Source organism: Lepidochelys kempii, chromosome 1 (assembly GCF_965140285.1).
Source record: "Lepidochelys kempii isolate rLepKem1 chromosome 1, rLepKem1.hap1, whole genome shotgun sequence".
NCBI classification, from domain to species: Eukaryota; Metazoa; Chordata; order Testudines; family Cheloniidae; genus Lepidochelys; species Lepidochelys kempii.
The window spans coordinates 302,330,199-302,348,228 of NC_136380.1; positions in this window are offsets into that span (position 1 = coordinate 302,330,199).

Here is an 18,030-nt window from a genome sequence, read left to right on the forward strand (position 1 = left end):
GTACCAGGCAGCAATTGGACAGACCTGTTAAATCCCACATGCCAGAGGAAGTAGGAAGATGGTCAGCCCTCCTCCAAGAAGAAGAGGAGGAGAAGTGTCTCTGAGCCTTTGAATTTTCCTGATTCATTTTATGGAACCTCTTCTTTGCCATATCAGAGGAAGGTGAACAATGGGAGAAATGCCTGAGCCCAAGCATGGAGCAGCATCGCTTGCAGGATCCAAAGGTAACTGCCGATCAGATGAGACCTCAGTGCCAAAGTGGGCCTCAAGGCCTGCTCCAGAAGGTGCCGCTTCAACTGCAAGTCTCTCACCACCTGAGTCCTCTTTGTGAACAACTAAAAGATTGAGCACCTCTCTTTATTTTGTCCCCTGCCAAGACACAACAAGCACATTGTTGGGGGGTCACTGCTGGGGATGGCCCCCCTACATAACGAACAATGCTTGAACCCTGGTGAGGGCATCACACAGGGAAACCAACTACTCTACTAACACTAAACTAACACTTAAGATAAAACTAAGAGATTACTACTACTCTATACAAGAAAAGCTTCCAGAGAACTGAAAGTGAAAGTCTGACATGAAGACACCACACAGAGCTCCAACTCTAGCCCTGGGTGATGAGAAGGAATTGAAGGGGTCAGGTGGCACCATCCTTATATGGCCAGGGGAGTGGCTATGCCACATAGCATGAGTGCCACACCCTACAGGTACTGCTAGGCAAAGTTCTCTGGCTCTGGTGCATGGAGTGTACACACCCAAATGGAATACACAACTGTATCTAGTCAAAGAAGAAATACTTATTTCCCTCAGGCTAGTGTGGAACATAAATCTAAAATTTGGTAACTTAAACCAAGTGATAAAATCCCTTATTGTCCAGAGTAAGGATTCCAATAACCTACAGTATTTCCTGTACCCACTCACTCTTTATAGACACTTCCCTGTCTTTCTACTGCCATACAACAGCTTGCTCTTTAAGCTTCCATGCACTGAAAACAAGACCTAGCTGCCTTAATTGGGATACTTAGGAATCAGCTGTCATGTTTTAAGCTTTGTCTACCCTACAATAGCTAATTATGGTTGTGACGGGTTCCCCCCGGGGGTGCCAACTGCAACTGGGGTACCACTGAGCTCTCTGACCCACCAGCCTGGGCTCCCGCTCACACTGTGCTGCTGTGACAAATTACAAAGCCCTCCAAGCTTGCACTTTCACCTGCATTCACACAGGTAGGGACACACCCAGCTGCAGTCACATGCAGGCTCTGTAACCATGAGCCTCCCAGCAGTACCATCCAGCCCTGGTCAAATCTGGCCAGTATATGGATTTAACAACTGGTCTGCCTCTCCCTCAATGTGAAGAGGATCATGCACACTTGTGGTAACCATGCTGAGATTTTCCCCAGACACTTTAGTCAAATGCATGCTGGTTTGGATTAAAACATAAAATAAATTTATTAACTACAAAAGGATAGATTTTAAGTGATTAGAAGTGATAAGAAACAGATCAAAGCAGATTACCTAGTAAATAAATGTAACCCCCAAGGAGATTACATAGATTCCTGGGACTCTGTCTGCTAGCAACTCAGGGAGAGGCACGCTGTCCCTAGTAGGGAGGGGGAGCCAAGGCGGACTCAGAGTCGCCCCACAACCCGTAGGGAGTGAGAGGCCCTCCCAGAGAGAAGCCATTTTGTAGTCAGTCTGGAGCCAGCCAGGAAAAGGGCAGGACTGGCTGTGTAGGGAGCTGGTGAGTCCCAGGCCTGCATGCAGGGTTCCCCCTGAGAAGGCGGCCTCTAGGGACCTGACAGCCAATCCCTCAGCTGGGTTTTTCTTTCCCCATTGATGATTCCCAATTTGTAGCGTTTGCTGGGAAACTTCCCAGCCAGGCTGAGTTTACCCTCCAGCTCTCTAGGTGAGACCAGTCAACCACATGGTCAGCTCTGCTCTGTCTGCTAAGCCAGGGAAGCTGCCTGCTGAGTGTGTGACTGGAGGCTGGGCTAGGAGGCTATAGTTTGGATGTTAGTGTAGTTGTGTAACCTACACCTTGAGCCCTGCACCCCTTTGTGGTGAGGGGAAATCCTGGGACCGACTGCCTGATTCCTGCCTTGGGAGGATCCTTACCAGCAGAGAGCAGCCCCTCTGCAGTGACTGAGGAGTCCAGAGTCATCTTCAAACCTGAGGATCATTTATGGAGTTTGTGAGTGCACCATCTTTTAGTTAGTTAGTCAGGGAATTTGTTTTAGGGACCCGGTACTCAAGCCAGGAGTAAGGGTTTGAGGATTTTATAACCTGATGCATATTACACCTGTGGAGAGATTTACCACCTTCTCCCACTTGTGAGTCCTTTGGGCTGTACTGAACCCAGTCAGCCACACTGCTAAACCACTGCAGAGAAGAATTTTGTGGTTATAGGTCATCAAGGGCCCCAGCAAAGTACGCATACCAACAGGACACTAATTGTACATTTGCTACATCAAGTCATGGGTATTTGCAGTGTGGGCACCGGTGACCCTAAAAATGTGTTTTATCCTGTTATGTTGTATTTGACTCCTGTTTAATATAATTATTGTGTTGAATATATTTTTATGTGTTTGTGTTATTTCTTGGAAGTCTCCAACTATTTGGCAAGTAAAAGGGGATTACTCTGTAGTTAGAATTTTCCGCCCAAGCTGCCCTGGTGACCCTGCCAGGAAGGAGCGAGGGGGATGGAGGCACCGCCAAATAATTTCATAGGAAAAAAAGAGAAAGAAAATACACCCCGGTGAGTGGGTGGCGGGATCCAAAAGAACCCAGACCTGTCCATCAAAATCTGTAAGCGGATTGGCATTAAAGGAGGTAACCAGGTGGAGAGGGGGCGCTACATAAACAAAACTGTAAACTGAGTTTAACATACTAGATAGCTAGGATATGAATTAACAAATTCTCACCTCAAGTGATAAACAGGCTGGCAGATTCTTAAGGCACAAGCTGCCTTGGCTTTGCAGCTTGAGTTTCCCTGGTTTTCATACACAGTCTAGAAATCCCTTAGCCTGGGACTATCACTTCCCCCCTGTTCAGTCTTTATTCCTCAGGTGTTTCCAGGTTTGTAGTAGGGAGAGTGAGGTCCCATCATGATGTCATTTCCCCCTTTTATATCTTCTTTCCACTTGCTGGAAAGCTTTTTTGCTGTGACCTGGATGGTCAAACAGTTCCCATTGTGTAGTGCTATCTCTGAGAGGTTTCCATTGTACACAGTTCTTGGGGTAACCCTTGTACTTGTGTGCATTTCTGCAACATGCCATTAACATTGTTTGGCCTTTTTACTGTTGTATATGAAAGGCTGCTTGTGGGTGTTTTCAACCTCACATGTTTCAGTAACACATACATAGCCAAACTTCATAACTTCACATACGACGATAGCACATACAATCCAGCGAGATACTAATGTCTAGCAGATCAAGACTAGTTTCTAGTAGTTCTTAGCCCTAAGGAGGACCATATTTTTCTTCTTCATTTCCACGCAGTTTCTTCCCCCCATCCCGCAAAGTTTTTACAACTGCTAATCATGTTTTAATCTGCCAACTAGAACAAGTTTTAGAACAACTAGAACACTTAACAGTGGCGTTAGTAATGTAGACACTACAGAGAAACCCCCCCCGCACTTTTTAGGAAAGAAATATTGATAACGCTGTTGATGGCCCAAGAGCAAGTTATTTCCTTTTATAAAAAACTTGATGCATGGTATACTATTCTTCATGAATGTGGCTGTATATCTAACTCCTCATACTCAGCAAAATGCAACAAAATATACCCCAATAACCCTCCTCACCGACGGGGTCCCAGAGCCTAGGCTCCAGCCCAAGCCTGAATATCTACATTGCAATTTACACACCCTGTAGCCCAAGTCTTGTGAGCCCGAGTCAGCTGACATGGCCCAGCCATGCATGTTTAATTTCAGTGTAGACATACTCTTAGCCCTGGTCTACACTAGGACTTTAGGTTGAATTTAGCAGCGTTAAACCTGCACCCGTCCACACAATGAAGCCCTTTATTTCGACTTAAAGGGCTCTTAAAATCGATTTCCTTACTCCACCCCTGACAAGTGGATTAGCGCTTAAATCGACGTTGCCGGCTCGAGTTTGGGGTACTGTGGACACAATTCGATGGTATTGGCCTCCGGGAGCTATCCCAGAGTGCTCCATTGTGACTGCTCTGGACAGCACTCTCAACTCAGATGCACTGGCCAGGTAGACAGGAAAAGAACCGCGAACTTTTGAATCTCATTTCCTGTTTGGCCAGTGTGGCAAGCTGCAGGTGACCATGCAGAGCTCATCAGCAGAGGTGACCATGATGGAGTCCCAGAATCGCAAAAGAGCTCCAGCATGGACCGAACGGGAGGTACGGGATCTGATCGCTGTTTGGGGAGAGGAATCCGTGCTATCAGAACTCCGCTCCAGTTTTCGAAATGCCAAAACCTTTGTGAAAATCTCCCAGGGCATGAAGGACAGAGGCCATAACAGGGACCCGAAGCAGCGCCGCGTGAAACTGAAGGAACTGAGGCAAGCCTACCAGAAAACCAGAGAGGCGAACGGCCGCTCCGGGTCAGAGCCCCAAACACGCCGCTTCTATGATGAGCTGCATGCCATTTTAGGGGGTTCAGCCACCACTACCCCAGCTGTGTTGTTTGACTCCTTCAATGGAGATGGAGGCAATATGGAAGCAGGTTTTGGGGACGAAGATGATGATGATGAGGTTGTAGATAGCTCACAGCAAGCAAGTGGAGAAACCGGTTTTCCCGACAGCCAGGAACTGTTTCTCACCCTGGACCGGGAGCCAGTACCCCCCGAACTCACCCAAGGCTACCTCCTGGACCCAGCAGGCGGAGAAGAGACCTCTGGTGAGTGTACCTTTTAAAATACTATACATGGTTTAAAAGCAAGCATGTGAAAGGATTACTTTGCCCTGGCATTCGCGGTTCTCCTAGATGTAGTCCTAAAGCCTTTGCAAAAGGTTTCTGGGGAGGGCAGCCTTATTGCGTCCTTCATGGTTAGGACACTTTACCACTCCAGGCCAGTAACACGTACTCGGGAATCATTGTAGAATAAAGCATTGCAGTGTATGTTTGCTGGCATTCAAACAACATCCGTTCTTTATCTCTCTGTGTTATCCTCAGGAGAGTGAGATATAATTCATGGTCACCTGGTTGAAATAGAGTGCTTTTCTTCACGGGACACTCAGAGGAGCCCATTCCTGCTGGACTGTTTGCCTGTGGCTAAACAGAAATGTTCCCCGCTGTTAGCCACAGGGAGGGGGGAAGGTTGAGGGGGTAGTCACGCGGTGGGGGGAGGCAAAATGTGACCTGGTAACGAAAGCACATGTGGTATGTATGTAATGTTAACAGCAAGGTTTACCCTGAAAGAGTGTAGCCACTGTTTTATAAAATGTGTCTTTTTAAACACCGCTGTCCCTTTTTTTTCTCCACCAGCTGCATGTGTTTCAATGATCACAGGATCTTCTCCTTCCCAGAGGCTAGTGAAGCTTAGAAAGAAAAAAAAACGCACTCGCGATGAAATATTCTCCGAGCTCATGCTGTCCTCCCACACTGACAGAGCACAGACGAATGCGTGGAGGCAAATAATGTCAGAGTGCAGGAAAGCACAAAATGACCGGGAGGAGAGGTGGCGGGCTGAAGAGAGTAAGTGGCGGGCTGAAGAGAGGGCTGAAGTTCAAATGTGGCGGTAGCGTGATGAGAGGAGGCAGGATTCAATGCTGAGGCTGCTGCAGGACCAAACCAGTATGCTCCAGTGTATGGTTGAGCTGCAGACAAGGCAGCTGGAGCACAGACTGCCACTGCAGCCCCTCTGTAACCAACCGCCCTCCTCCCCAAGTTCCATAGCCTCCACACCCAGATGCCCAAGAACGTGGTGGGGGAGCCTCCGGCCAACCAGCCACTGCACCACAGAGGATTACCCAAAAAAAAGAAGGCTGTCATTCAATAAATTTTAAAGTTGTAAATTTTTAAAGTGCTGTGTGGCATTTTCCTTCCCTCCTCCACCACCCCTCCTGGGCTACCTTGGTAGTCATCCCCCTATTTGTGTGATGAATGAATAAAGAATGCATGAATGTGAAGCAACAATGACTTTATTGCCTCTGCAAGCGGTGATTGAAGGGAGGAGGGGTGGGTGGTTAGCTTACAGGGAAGTAGAGTGAACCAAGGGGCGGGGGATTTCATCAAGGAGAAACAAACAGAACTTTCACACCGTAGCCTGGCCAGTCATGAAACTGGTTTTCAAAGCTTCTCTGATGCGTACCACGCCCTCCTGTGCTCTTCTAACCGCCCTGGTGTCTGGCTGCGCGTAACCAGCAGCCAGGCAATTTGCCTCAACCTCCCACCCCGCCATAAACGTCTCCCCCTTATTCTCACAGATATTGTGGAGCACACAGCAAGCAGTAATAACAGTGAGAATATTGGTTTCGCTGAGGTCTAAGCGAGTCAGTAAACTGCGCCAGCGCGCCTTTAAACGTCCAAATGCACATTCTACCACCATTCTGCACTTGCTCAGCCTGTAGTTGAACAGCTCCTGACTACTGTCCAGGCTGCCTGTGTACGGCTTCATGAGCCATGGCATTAAGGGGTAGGCTGGGTCCCCAAGGATACATATAGGCATTTCAACATCCCCAACAGTTATTTTCTGGTCTGGGAAGAAAGTCCCTTCCTGCAGCTTTTGAAACAGACCAGAGTTCCTGAAGATGCAAGCATCATGCACCTTTCCCGGCCATCCCACGTTGATGTTGGTGAAACGTCCCTTGTGATCCACCAGAGCTTGCAGCACTATCGAAAAGTACCCCTTGCGGTTTATGTACTCGCCGGCTTGGTGCTCCGGTGCCAAGATAGGGATATGGGTTCCGTCTATAGCCCCACCACAGTTAGGGAATCCCATTGCAGCAAAGCCATCCACTATGACCTGCACATTTCCCAGGGTCCCTACCCTTGATATCAGCAGATCTTTGATTGCGTGGGCTACTTGCATCACAGCAGCCCCCACAGTAGATTTGCCCACTCCAAATTGATTCCCAACTGACCGGTAGCTGTCTGGCGTTGCAAGCTTCCACAGGGCTATCGCCACTCGCTTCTCAACTGTGAGGGCTGCTCTCATCTTGGTATTCATGCGCCTCAGGGCAGGGGAAAGCAAGTCACAAAGTTCCATGAAAGTGCCCTTACGCATGCAAAAGTTTCGCAGCCACTGGGAATCGTCCCAGACCTGCAACACTGTGCGGTCCCACCAGTCTATGCTTGTTTCCCGAGCCCAGAATCGGCGTTCCACAGCATGAACCTGCCCCATTAGCACCATGATGCATGCATTGGCAGAGCCCATGCTTTCAGAGAAATCTGTGTCCATGTCCTGATCACTCACGTGACCGCGCTGACGTCGCCTCCTCGCCCGGTATCGCTTTGCCAGGTTCTGGTGCTGCATATACTGCTGGATAATGCGTGTGGTGTTTAATGTGCTCCTAATTGCCAAAGTGAGCTGAGCAGCCTCCATGGTTGCCTTGGTATGGCGTCCGCACAGAAAAAAGGCGCGGAACGATTGTCTGCCGTTGCTCTGACGGAGGGAGGGGCGACTGATGACACGGCTAACAGGGTTGGCTTCAGAGAGCTAAAATCAACAAAGGGGGTGTCTTTACATCAAGGAGTATTTCAGGCAGGACTTCACGGAGGGTTCCAATAAGAAATGGTGCACCTAAGTTATCGTTCTTATTAGAACAAGGAGGTTAGCCTGGCCTCTGATTGATACATGGCTAGATTTACCTCGCTGCACCTTCTCTGTGAGTGACTGCAGTGTGACCTAGAAGAATGAGTCCCCTAGACAGGGGAGGAGGCAAATGAGTACAAAACAAATCTGGTCTATTTCTTGTTTTGACCCACTCCATCTATCTTTTACATCTTTGGCTGGCAGCAGACAGTGCAGAAGGACTGCATGCCATCCACATCTCATGGCTGCTTGGCAGAAGATGGTACAGTACGACTGCTAGCCATCCTCATCTCTTGCCTGCCTGGCAGAAGATGGTACAGTACGACTGCTAGCAGGCCGTATCGCCTGCCTGCTCACCATAAGACGGTTCAATAGGACTGACTGCAGGACTAAAGAGAATGACCTGGTCAAGTCACTCCAAATTTAGTCCCTGCACCCATGTCTGCCCAGGCGCTCCCAGCCGACGTGGCCAGGAGCACCTCGGACATGACGAGGATGACTACCAGTCATACTGCACCATCTGCTGCCAGAAGGCAATGGGTTGCTGCTACTGTATAGCAAAGCCGTACCGTGTCTGCCAGCACCCAGGAGACATAGGGTGACGGTTACCTGAGCGGGCTCCATGCTTGCCGTGGTATGGCGTCTGCACAGGTAACTCAGGAAAAAAGGCTCGAAACGATTGTCTGCCCTTGATTTCACGGAGGGAGGGAGTGAACGGGGGCCTGACAATACGTACCCAGAACCACCCGCGACAATGTTTTAGCCCCATCAGAGTGCTCCATTATGACTGCTCTGGACAGCACTCTCAGATGCCCGATTGTTTGCTGTTGCTCTGATGCAGGGAGGGGCGACTGAGGACACGGCTTACAGGGTTGGCTTCAGGGAGCTAAAATCAACAAAGGGGGTGTTTTTACATCAAGGAGTATTTCAAGCAGGACTTCACGGAGGGTTCCAATAGGAAATGGTGCACCTAAGTTATCGTTCTTATTGGAACAGGAAGGTTAGCCTGGCCTCTGATTGATACATGGCTAGATTTATCTTGCTGCACCTTCTCTGTGAGTGACTGCAGTGTGACCTAGAAGAATGAGTCCCCTAGACGGGGGACAGGGGGAAGCAAATGAATACAGAACAAATCTGGTCTATTTCTTGTTTTGATCCACTCCATCTATCTTTTACATCTTTGGCTGGCAGCAGACGGTGCAGAAGGACTGCATGCCATCCACATCTCATGGCTGCTCGGCAGAAGATGGTACAGAACGACTGCTAGCCATCCTCATCTCTTGCCTGCCTGGCAGAAGATGGTACAGAACGACTGCTAGCCATCCTCATCTCCTGCCTGCCTGGCAGAAGATGGTACAGTACGACTGCTAGCAGTCCGTATTGCCTGCCCGCTCACCATAAGACGGTTCAATAGGACTGACTGCAGGACTAAAGAGAATGACCTGGTCAAGTCACTCCAAATTTAGTCCCTGCGCCCATGTCTGTCCAGGCGCTCCCAGCCGACGTGGCCAGGAGCACCTCGGACATGACGATGACGGCTACCAGTCGTACTGTACCGTCTGCTGCCACAAGGCAAGGGGTTGCTGCTACTGTGTAGCAATGCCGTACCGCGTCTGCCAGCACCCAGGGGTCATAGGGTGACGGTTACCTGAGCGGGCTCCATGCTTGCCGTGGTATGGCGTCTGCACAGGTAACTCAGGAAAAAAGGCGCGAAACGATTATCTGCCCTTGCTTTCACGGAGGGAGGGAGGGAACGGGGGCCTGATGATATGTACCCAGAACCACCCGCGACAATGTTTTAGCCCCATCAGGCATTGGGATCTCAACCCAGAATTCCAATGGGCAGCGGAGACTGCGGGAACTGTGGGATAGCTACCCACAGTGCAACGCTCCGGAAGTCGACTCTAGCCTCGGTACTGTGGAAGCGCTCCGCCGAGTTAATGCACTTAATGCACTTAGAGCATTTTCTGTGGGGCACACACACTCGAATATATAAAACTGATTTAAAAAAAACCGACTTCTATAAATTCGACCTTATTCCGTAGTGTAGACATACCCTGAGTGTAAATGAGAAGCAGGTTGTGAGTGTCATTAAAACCTGTGAGAAACACCACAGTTAGCATTCAGGGGAGCTAGGCCTGGGTTCCCCAACTTCTTGCTGGCTAATTCTATACACTTGTAGCCTTTTATGCAGGGCCACCAGCAGTCACACAGCCTGTCTGCAGGGCAAATTGTATCTGCAGGGCTCTCTGGGGTGCAGCTGAACGGCAGCCAGGACTGTTAGTAAGTGCTAGAGTAGATACAGGGCAGGACCTACACCATTGGTATTTATACTGGTGCAATTACTATGGTTCAGTTTTTGAAAACAAATGCAGGCCAAAAGAACTAATTCCACCCCAATTTGGTGTAGGTTATAAATTCTGTGTGGAAATACCAAAAATACAATTGGGAGAACCTTAGTACAGCTGTATTCCTCCGTTCTTGCTAAGCTATTGGCTATCACATTTACTGCTCTGGTGTATATTAGGCATTGTATGCACTGAAGAAAAAAAGTGGTAAGAATAAGACTAGGAAGTTGATTCTCAGGCAGAGGGGAATGAAAATGTGTAAGCAAACACCTCTTTATTGAGGGAAATGGGGAAGGTGTAAATGGCAGGAGCATGGATCTGAAAATCTTGACCCACAGTTATTCCACAGATCCACAAAATTCAAAGGGCAGACAAATATGTAAATACCACAGCCCTAAGGAGTAATGTGTGTGGACTTTCTGTAAAGAGTGGTAATATCCTAAATATTCAGGACTAGGAACATAACTCAGACATGACACTTAGCATATCTGCTTGTCTTATTTTACCAACATTAATTCACTAATCTTGAACATCCTCTTGAGCTGCATAAGCATTATCATCCGTGTTTTACAGCTGGGGACATTAAGGAAGAGAGATGATGTGACTTCCTTAAAAGCGAAGGGCAAATGGGGGAGGAGACATTGTCAGAACTAAGATTAGAATACCAGTGGTCTGTACTCTTACTACAAGATAGTCAACATTAATTTGCTATGAGATTCCTTTCCTATGACATTCTTTACTGCTAGGGACTACTTAAGGAGTTAAATCTCACCTGATTGGCATCAGTAATCACTATCCCCCCCTGCCCTCATTAGAGAAACTTAATTATGACTCATTTTTCTTGTATGGGCATTTTAAAGACGTGTAATTAGCTGGTTACAGGTTGTTAGGCAGTTGATGAAGCGTGAACCAGCCATTGACTTGTTCCTTTATTTACAATTTTCCTGAAACACTCAGAGATGACAGCAGGCCTGTTTTTCATTCCCTTCTTCATCAGATTAAAAAATGATTTGTGAAGCCATTTTTAATTCCTCAAATTCCATTAAAGCCAAGTATCCAAGAGAGCCCTAATCAAAATATAATAGGTGCTAAAACCCAAACACCCAACAGCACTTTTGACACACTTCTAACTGAGATACAATGTTAAGAAGCTGCCTTCATTTATCTGACCTGTAGCAATAATACTGACCTCTTTCAGAATCAATGTTCTGCACAAGGCCTTTGTCCAACCACAGGCCACTAGCATAAATTATCATGTTTTGGTTAGCATATAGTCCACAAAGCACATATTTTTAGGCATATATTTCACAGGCTGCACCCGCTGGTTCAGTGAGAATAGTGCACAAATCAAAGTCCACCCACTGTGGGGTTAGTAGAACAACAAAGGTTCTTCACTGTTTGCATCCAGATTTCCCCCCACTCTGTTAGCAACTTCCTTCGTTTCCTCTTTTTTGCACATCCATTGGACCTTGGAGTGCAATGAGTTCCCACTGAATTTGTTCCCAATCATCTAACCTCGCTCAATTTAGTTACATAATCCTATTGACCCATCAAGAGGCGGTGTGGTGGAAAGGGTTGTAGGCCTTCCCTATATGTGAACAGGCCTGTAGACCCCTTCAGAGGGTATTTATTTTTCACTTAGGGTTATATTATTTTCAGAATGATCCCAGATTTCGCACATAATATTAATTTGGGTGCCACCGAAATTTTCTGCCATGTTTGTTTATTGCTCATGTATGTAAAAACAGCTGAGAGATGTGGAAACGGTTTATCTCAGCATGAGGATGTGCTAAGAGCAGCCTTCAGGAAGCCAACACCATTTCTTCTTCCTCTGTGCAAGTCTCCTGTGTCTTATAGATTTCAGAGTGGTAGCCGTGTTAGTCTGTATCAGCAAAAGGAACGAGGAGTACTTGTGGCACTTAGGGTATGTCTACAATACGAAATTAGGTCGAATTTATAGAAGTCGGTTTTTTTGAAATCGGTTTTATATATTCGAGTGTGTGTGTCCCCACAGAAAATGCTCTAAGTGCATTAAGTGCATTAACTCGGCGGAGCGCTTCCACAGTACCGAGGCAAGCGTCGACTTCTGGAGCGTTGCACTGTGGGTAGCTATCCCACAGTCTCCGCTGCCCATTGGAATTCTGGGTTGAGATCCCAATGCCTGATGGGGCTAAAACATTGTCGCGGGTGGTTCTGGGTACATATCGTCAGGACCCCGTTCCCACCCTCCCTCCCCCCGTGAAAGCAAGGGCAGACAATCATTTCGCGCCTTTTTTGTCTGCTGCCAGCCAAAGATGTAAAGGATCGATGGAGTGGGTCAGAACAAGACATAGACCAGATTTGTTTTGGACTCATTTTCCTCCTCCCCTGTCTAGATCACACTGCAGTCAGTCACAGAGAAGGCGCAGCGAGGTTAATCTAGCCATGTATCAATCAGAGGCCAGGCTAACCTCCTTGTTCCAATAACAACGATAACTTTGGTGCACCATTTCTTATTGGAACCCTCCGTGCAGTCCTGCCTGAAATACTCCTTGATGTACAGGCACACCCTTTGTTGATTTTAGCTCCCTGAAGCCAACCCTGTAAGCCGTGTCGTCAGTCGCCCCTCCCTCCGTCAGAGCAACGGCAGACAATCGTTCCGCGCCTTCTTTCTGTGCGGACGCCATACCAAGGCAAGCATGGAGGCCGCTGAGCTCATTTTGGCAATTAGGAGCACATCAACCACCACACGCATTATCCAGCAGTATATGCAGCACCAGAACCTGGCAAAGCGATACCGGGCGAGGAGGCGACATCAGCGCGGTCCTGTGAGTGATCAGGACATGGACACAGATTTCTCTGAAAGCATGGGCCCTGCCAATGCATGCATCATGGTGCTAATGGGGCAGGTTCATGCTGTGGAACGCCGATTCTGGGCTCGGGAAACAAGCACAGACTGGTGGGACCGCATAGTGTTGCAGGTCTGGGACGATTCCCAGTGGCTGCGAAACTTTCGCATGCGTAAGGGCACTTTCATGGAACTTTGTGACTTGCTTTCCCCTGCCCTGAAGCGCATGAATACCAGAATGAGAGCAGCCCTCACAGTTGAGAAGCGAGTGGCGATAGCCCTGTGGAAGCTTGCAACGCCAGACAGCTACCGGTCAGTTGGGAATCAATTTGGAGTGGGCAAATCTACTGTGGGGGCTGCTGTGATGCAAGTAGCTCACGCAATCAAAGATCTGCTGATATCAAGGGTAGTGACCCTGGGAAATGTGCAGGTCATAGTGGATGGCTTTGCTGCAATGGGATTCCCTAACTGTGGTGGGGCTATAGACGGAACCCATATCCCTATCTTGGCACCAGAGCACCAAGCCGGCGAGTACATAAACCGCAAGGGGTACTTTTCGATAGTGCTGCAAGCTCTGGTGGATCACAAGGGACGTTTCACCAACATCAACGTGGGATGGCTGGGAAAGGTGCATGACGCTCGCATCTTCAGGAACTCTGGTCTGTTTCAAAAGCTGCAGGAAGGGACTTTCTTCCCAGACCAGAAAATAACTGTTGGGGATGTTGAAATGCCTATATGTATCCTTGGGGACCCAGCCTACCCCTTAATGCCATGGCTCATGAAGCCGTACACAGGCAGCCTGGACAGTAGTCAGGAGCTGTTCAACTACAGGCTGAGCAAGTGCAGAATGGTGGTAGAATGTGCATTTGGACGTTTAAAGGCGCGCTGGCGCAGTTTACTGACTCGCTTAGACCTCAGCGAAACCAATATTCCCACTGTTATTACTGCTTGCTGTGTGCTCCACAATATCTGTGAGAGTAAGGGGGAGACGTTTATGGCGGGATGGAAGATTGAGGCAAATCGCCTGGCTGCTGGTTACGTGCAGCCAGACACCAGGGCGGTTAGAAGAGCTCAGGAGGGCGCGGTACGCATCAGAGAAGCTTTGAAAACCAGTTTCATGACTGGCCAGGGTACAGTGTGAAAGTTCTGTTTGTTTCTCCTTGATGAAACCCCCCGCCCCTTGGTTCACTCTACTTCCCTGTAAGCTAACCACCCTCCCCTCCTCCCTTTAATCACCGCTTGCAGAGGCAATAAAGTCATTGCTGCTTCACAGTCATGCATTCGTTATTCATTCATCACACAAATAGGGGGATGACTACCAAGGTATCCCAGGAGGGGTGGTGGAGGAGGGAAGGAAAATGCCACACAGCACTTTAAGCACAGCACTTTAAAAGTTTACAACTTTAAAATTTATTGAATGCCAGCCTTCTTTTTTTTGGGCAATCCTCTGTTGTGGAGTCGCTGGTTGGCCGGAGGCCCCCCACCGCGTTCTTGGGCGTCTGGGTGTGGAGGCTATGGAACTTGGGGAGGAGGGCGGTTGGTTACAGAGGGGCAGCAGTGGCAGTCTGTGCTCCAGCTGCCTTTGCTGCAGCTCAACCATACACTGGAGCATTCTGGTTTGGTCCTGCAGCAGCCTCAGCATTGAATCCTGCCTTCTCTCATCACGCTGCCGCCACATTTGAGCTTCAGCCCTGTCTTCAGCCCGCCACTTACTCTCTTCAGCCCTCCACCTCTCCTCCCGGTCATTTTGTGCTTTCCTGCACTCTGACATTATTTGCCTCCACGCATTCGTCTGTGCTCTGTCAGTGTGGGAGGACAGCATGAGCTCGGAGAACATTTCATCGCAAGTGCATTTTTTTTTACTTTCTAAGCTTCACTAGCCTCTGGGAAGGAGAAGATCCTGTGATCATTGAAACACATGCAGCTGGTGGAGAAAAAAAAAGGGACAGCGGTATTTAAAAAGACACATTTTATAAAACAGTGGCTACACTCTTTCAGGGTAAACCTTGCTGTTAACATTACATACATAGCACATGTGCTTTCATTACAAGGTCGCATTTTGCCTCCTCCCACCGCGTGACTACCCCCTCAACCCTCCCCCCTCCCCGTGGCTAACAGCGGGTAACATTTCTGTTCAGCCACAGGCAAACAGCACAGCAGGAATGTGTCCCTGAAGAAAAGCACCCTATTTCAACCAGGTGACCATGAATTATATCTCACTCTCCTGAGGATAACACAGAGAGAGAAAGAACGGATTTTGGTTGAATGCCAGCAAACATACACTGCAATGCTTTGTTCTACAGTGATTCCCGAGTATGTGTTACTGGCCTGGAGTGATAAAAGTGTCCTACCATGAAGGACGCAATAAGGCTGTCCTCCCCAGAAACCTTTTGCAAAGGCTTTAGGACTACATCTAGGAGAACCGCAAATGCCAGGGCAAAGTAATCCTTTCACATGCTTGCTTTTAAACCATGTATAGCATTTTAAAAGGTACACTCACCAGAGGTCCCTTCTCTGCCTGCTGGGTCCAGGAGGCAGCCTTGGGTGGGTTCGGGGGGTACTGGCTCCAGGTCTAGGGTGAGAAACAGTTCCTGGCTGTCGGGAAAACCGGTTTCTCCGCTTGCTTGCTGTGAGCTATCTACAACCTCCTCCTCCTCATCATCTTCTTCGTCCCCAAAACCTGCTTCCGTATTGCCTCCATCTCCATTGAAGGAGTCAAACAACACGGCTGGGGTAGTAGTGGCTGAACCCCCTAAAATGGCATGCAGCTCATCATAGAAGCGGCATGTTTGGGGCTCTGACCCAGAGCGGCTGTTCGCCTCTCTGGTTTTCTGGAAGGCTTGCCTCAGCTCCTTCAGTTTCACGCGGCACTGCTTCGGGTCCCTGTTATGGCCTCTGTCCTTCATGCCCTGGGAGATTTTCACAAAGGTTTTGGCATTTCGAAAACTGGAACGGAGTTCTGATAGCACGGATTCCTCTCCCCAAACAGCGATCAGATCCCATACCTCCCGTTCGGTCCATGCTGGAGCTCTTTTGCGATTCTGGGACTCCATCATGGTCACCTGTGCTGATGAGCTCTGCATGGTCACCTGCAGCTTGCCACGCTGGCCAAACAGGAAATGAGATTCAAAAGTTCGCGGTTCTTTTCCTGTCTACCTGGCCAGTGCATCTGAGTTGAGAGTGCTGTCCAGAGCGGTCAGAATGGAGCACTCTGGGATAGCTCCCGGAGGCCAATACCATCGAATTGTGTCCACAGTACCCCAAATTCGAGCTGGGAACGTCGATTTAAGCGCTAATCCACTTGTCAGGGGTGGAGTAAGGAAATCGATTTTAAGAGCCCTTTAAGTCGAAATAAAGGGCTTCACTGTGTGGACGGGTGCAGGTTTAAATCGATTTAACGCTGCTAAATTCGACCTAAAGTCCTAGTGTAGACCAGGGCTTAGAGACTAACAAATTTATTTAGGCATAAACCTTCATGAGCTAAAACCCACTTCAGATGCATGCAGTGGAAAATATATATATACAGAGAACATGAAAAAATGGGGGTTGCCATACCAACTCTAATGAGACTAATCAATTAAGGTGGGCTATTATCAGCAGGAGAAAAAAATCTTTTGTAGTGATAATCAGGATAGCCCATTTCAAACAGTTGACAAGAAGGTGTGAGTAACAGTAGGGGAAAAATTAGCATGGGGAAATAGTTTTTAGTTTGTGTAATGACCCATTCACTCCCAGTCTTTATTCAAGCCTAAGTTAAAGGTGTCCAGTTTACAAATTAATTTCAGTTCTGCAGTTTCTTGTTGGACTCTGTTTTTGAAGTTCTTTTTGTTGAAGAATTGCGACTTTTAGGTTTGTAATTGAGTGTCCAGGGAGGTCGAAGTGTTCTCTGACTGGTTTTTGAATGTTATAATTCTTGACGTCTGATTTGTGTCCATTAATTCTTTTGCGTAGACACTGTCTGGTTTGGCTGCAGAACTGGAATTTGCAAACTGGACACAGTTAAATTAAGCTTGAATAAAGACTGCGAGTGGATGGATCATTACACAAACTAAAAACTATTTCCCCATGCTAATTTTTCCCCTACTGTTACTCACACCTTCTTGTCAACTGTTTGAAATGGGCAATCCTGATCATCACTACAAAAGTTTTTTTCTCCTGCTGATAATAGCCCACCTTAATTGATTAGTCTCGTTAAAGTTGGTATGGCAAACCCCATTTTTTCATGTTCTCTGTGTGTATATATCTATATCTATATATATCTTCCTGCTGTATTTTCCACTGCATGCATCAGATGAAGTGGGTTTTAGCCCATGAAAGCTTATGCCTAAATAAATTTGTTAGTCTCTAAGGTGCCACAAGTACTCCTCATTCTGTCTCACAGGTATTTTTACAGGCAAAGCTGAGATGAAGTTGTACTGGCCCAGAGGACGAAACCAAAAAAAGGCCTATAGGCCCCATTATGAGCCCCAACAAGCTAAAAAGTGAATGGAAATTAATTTCCTCTGCAGTTCATTAAAAATGTGTTTATGAAATGTAATGCTGCCCTGTAAGATTTGTGATTTTGCTCCATGAAAAGTGGGTTTTTTTCTGTGAAAAACAACACTTTTACTTCTACTATATTTCATAAAATCAGCATGAGAAGGCTTTTAAAGAGAGTGGGAGTAAAATGGGAGTAAGGGTAGCAAGGTGAAAATTACTGAGACAGAAAGATTGAACAGTGAAAGTATGAGTAAATTAAAAACTGAAACCTGAATGGCTAAATAATGGTAAATAGGAGTGGGAAAATTAGGAGGGTGCATGTGGGGGTTAGGCAACTGGAGCAATAACTGAGAGTGTGGGTGAGTCAAATGGCTGAAGCAGTCTTTCATAATATACAGGAACCATTAAGCTGTACAATTATGAAATCCTACTGTGCCTTGACTCCTGTGGAACTACTGAATCGACACTTATCCTGAGTGCTGCATACTAAGGAGGATGCCAACAGTTCTCTCTCTTTTACTCCAAACTCTCCCCTCTTCCACTTCACAAAGCAGTGACATGTCCAATATTGTTGTCTACAAATGTGAAACAAGTGCCTTTCACACATGCACAATAGTATATTAGTTAATCAAAGTGTTCTCCCAAGGAA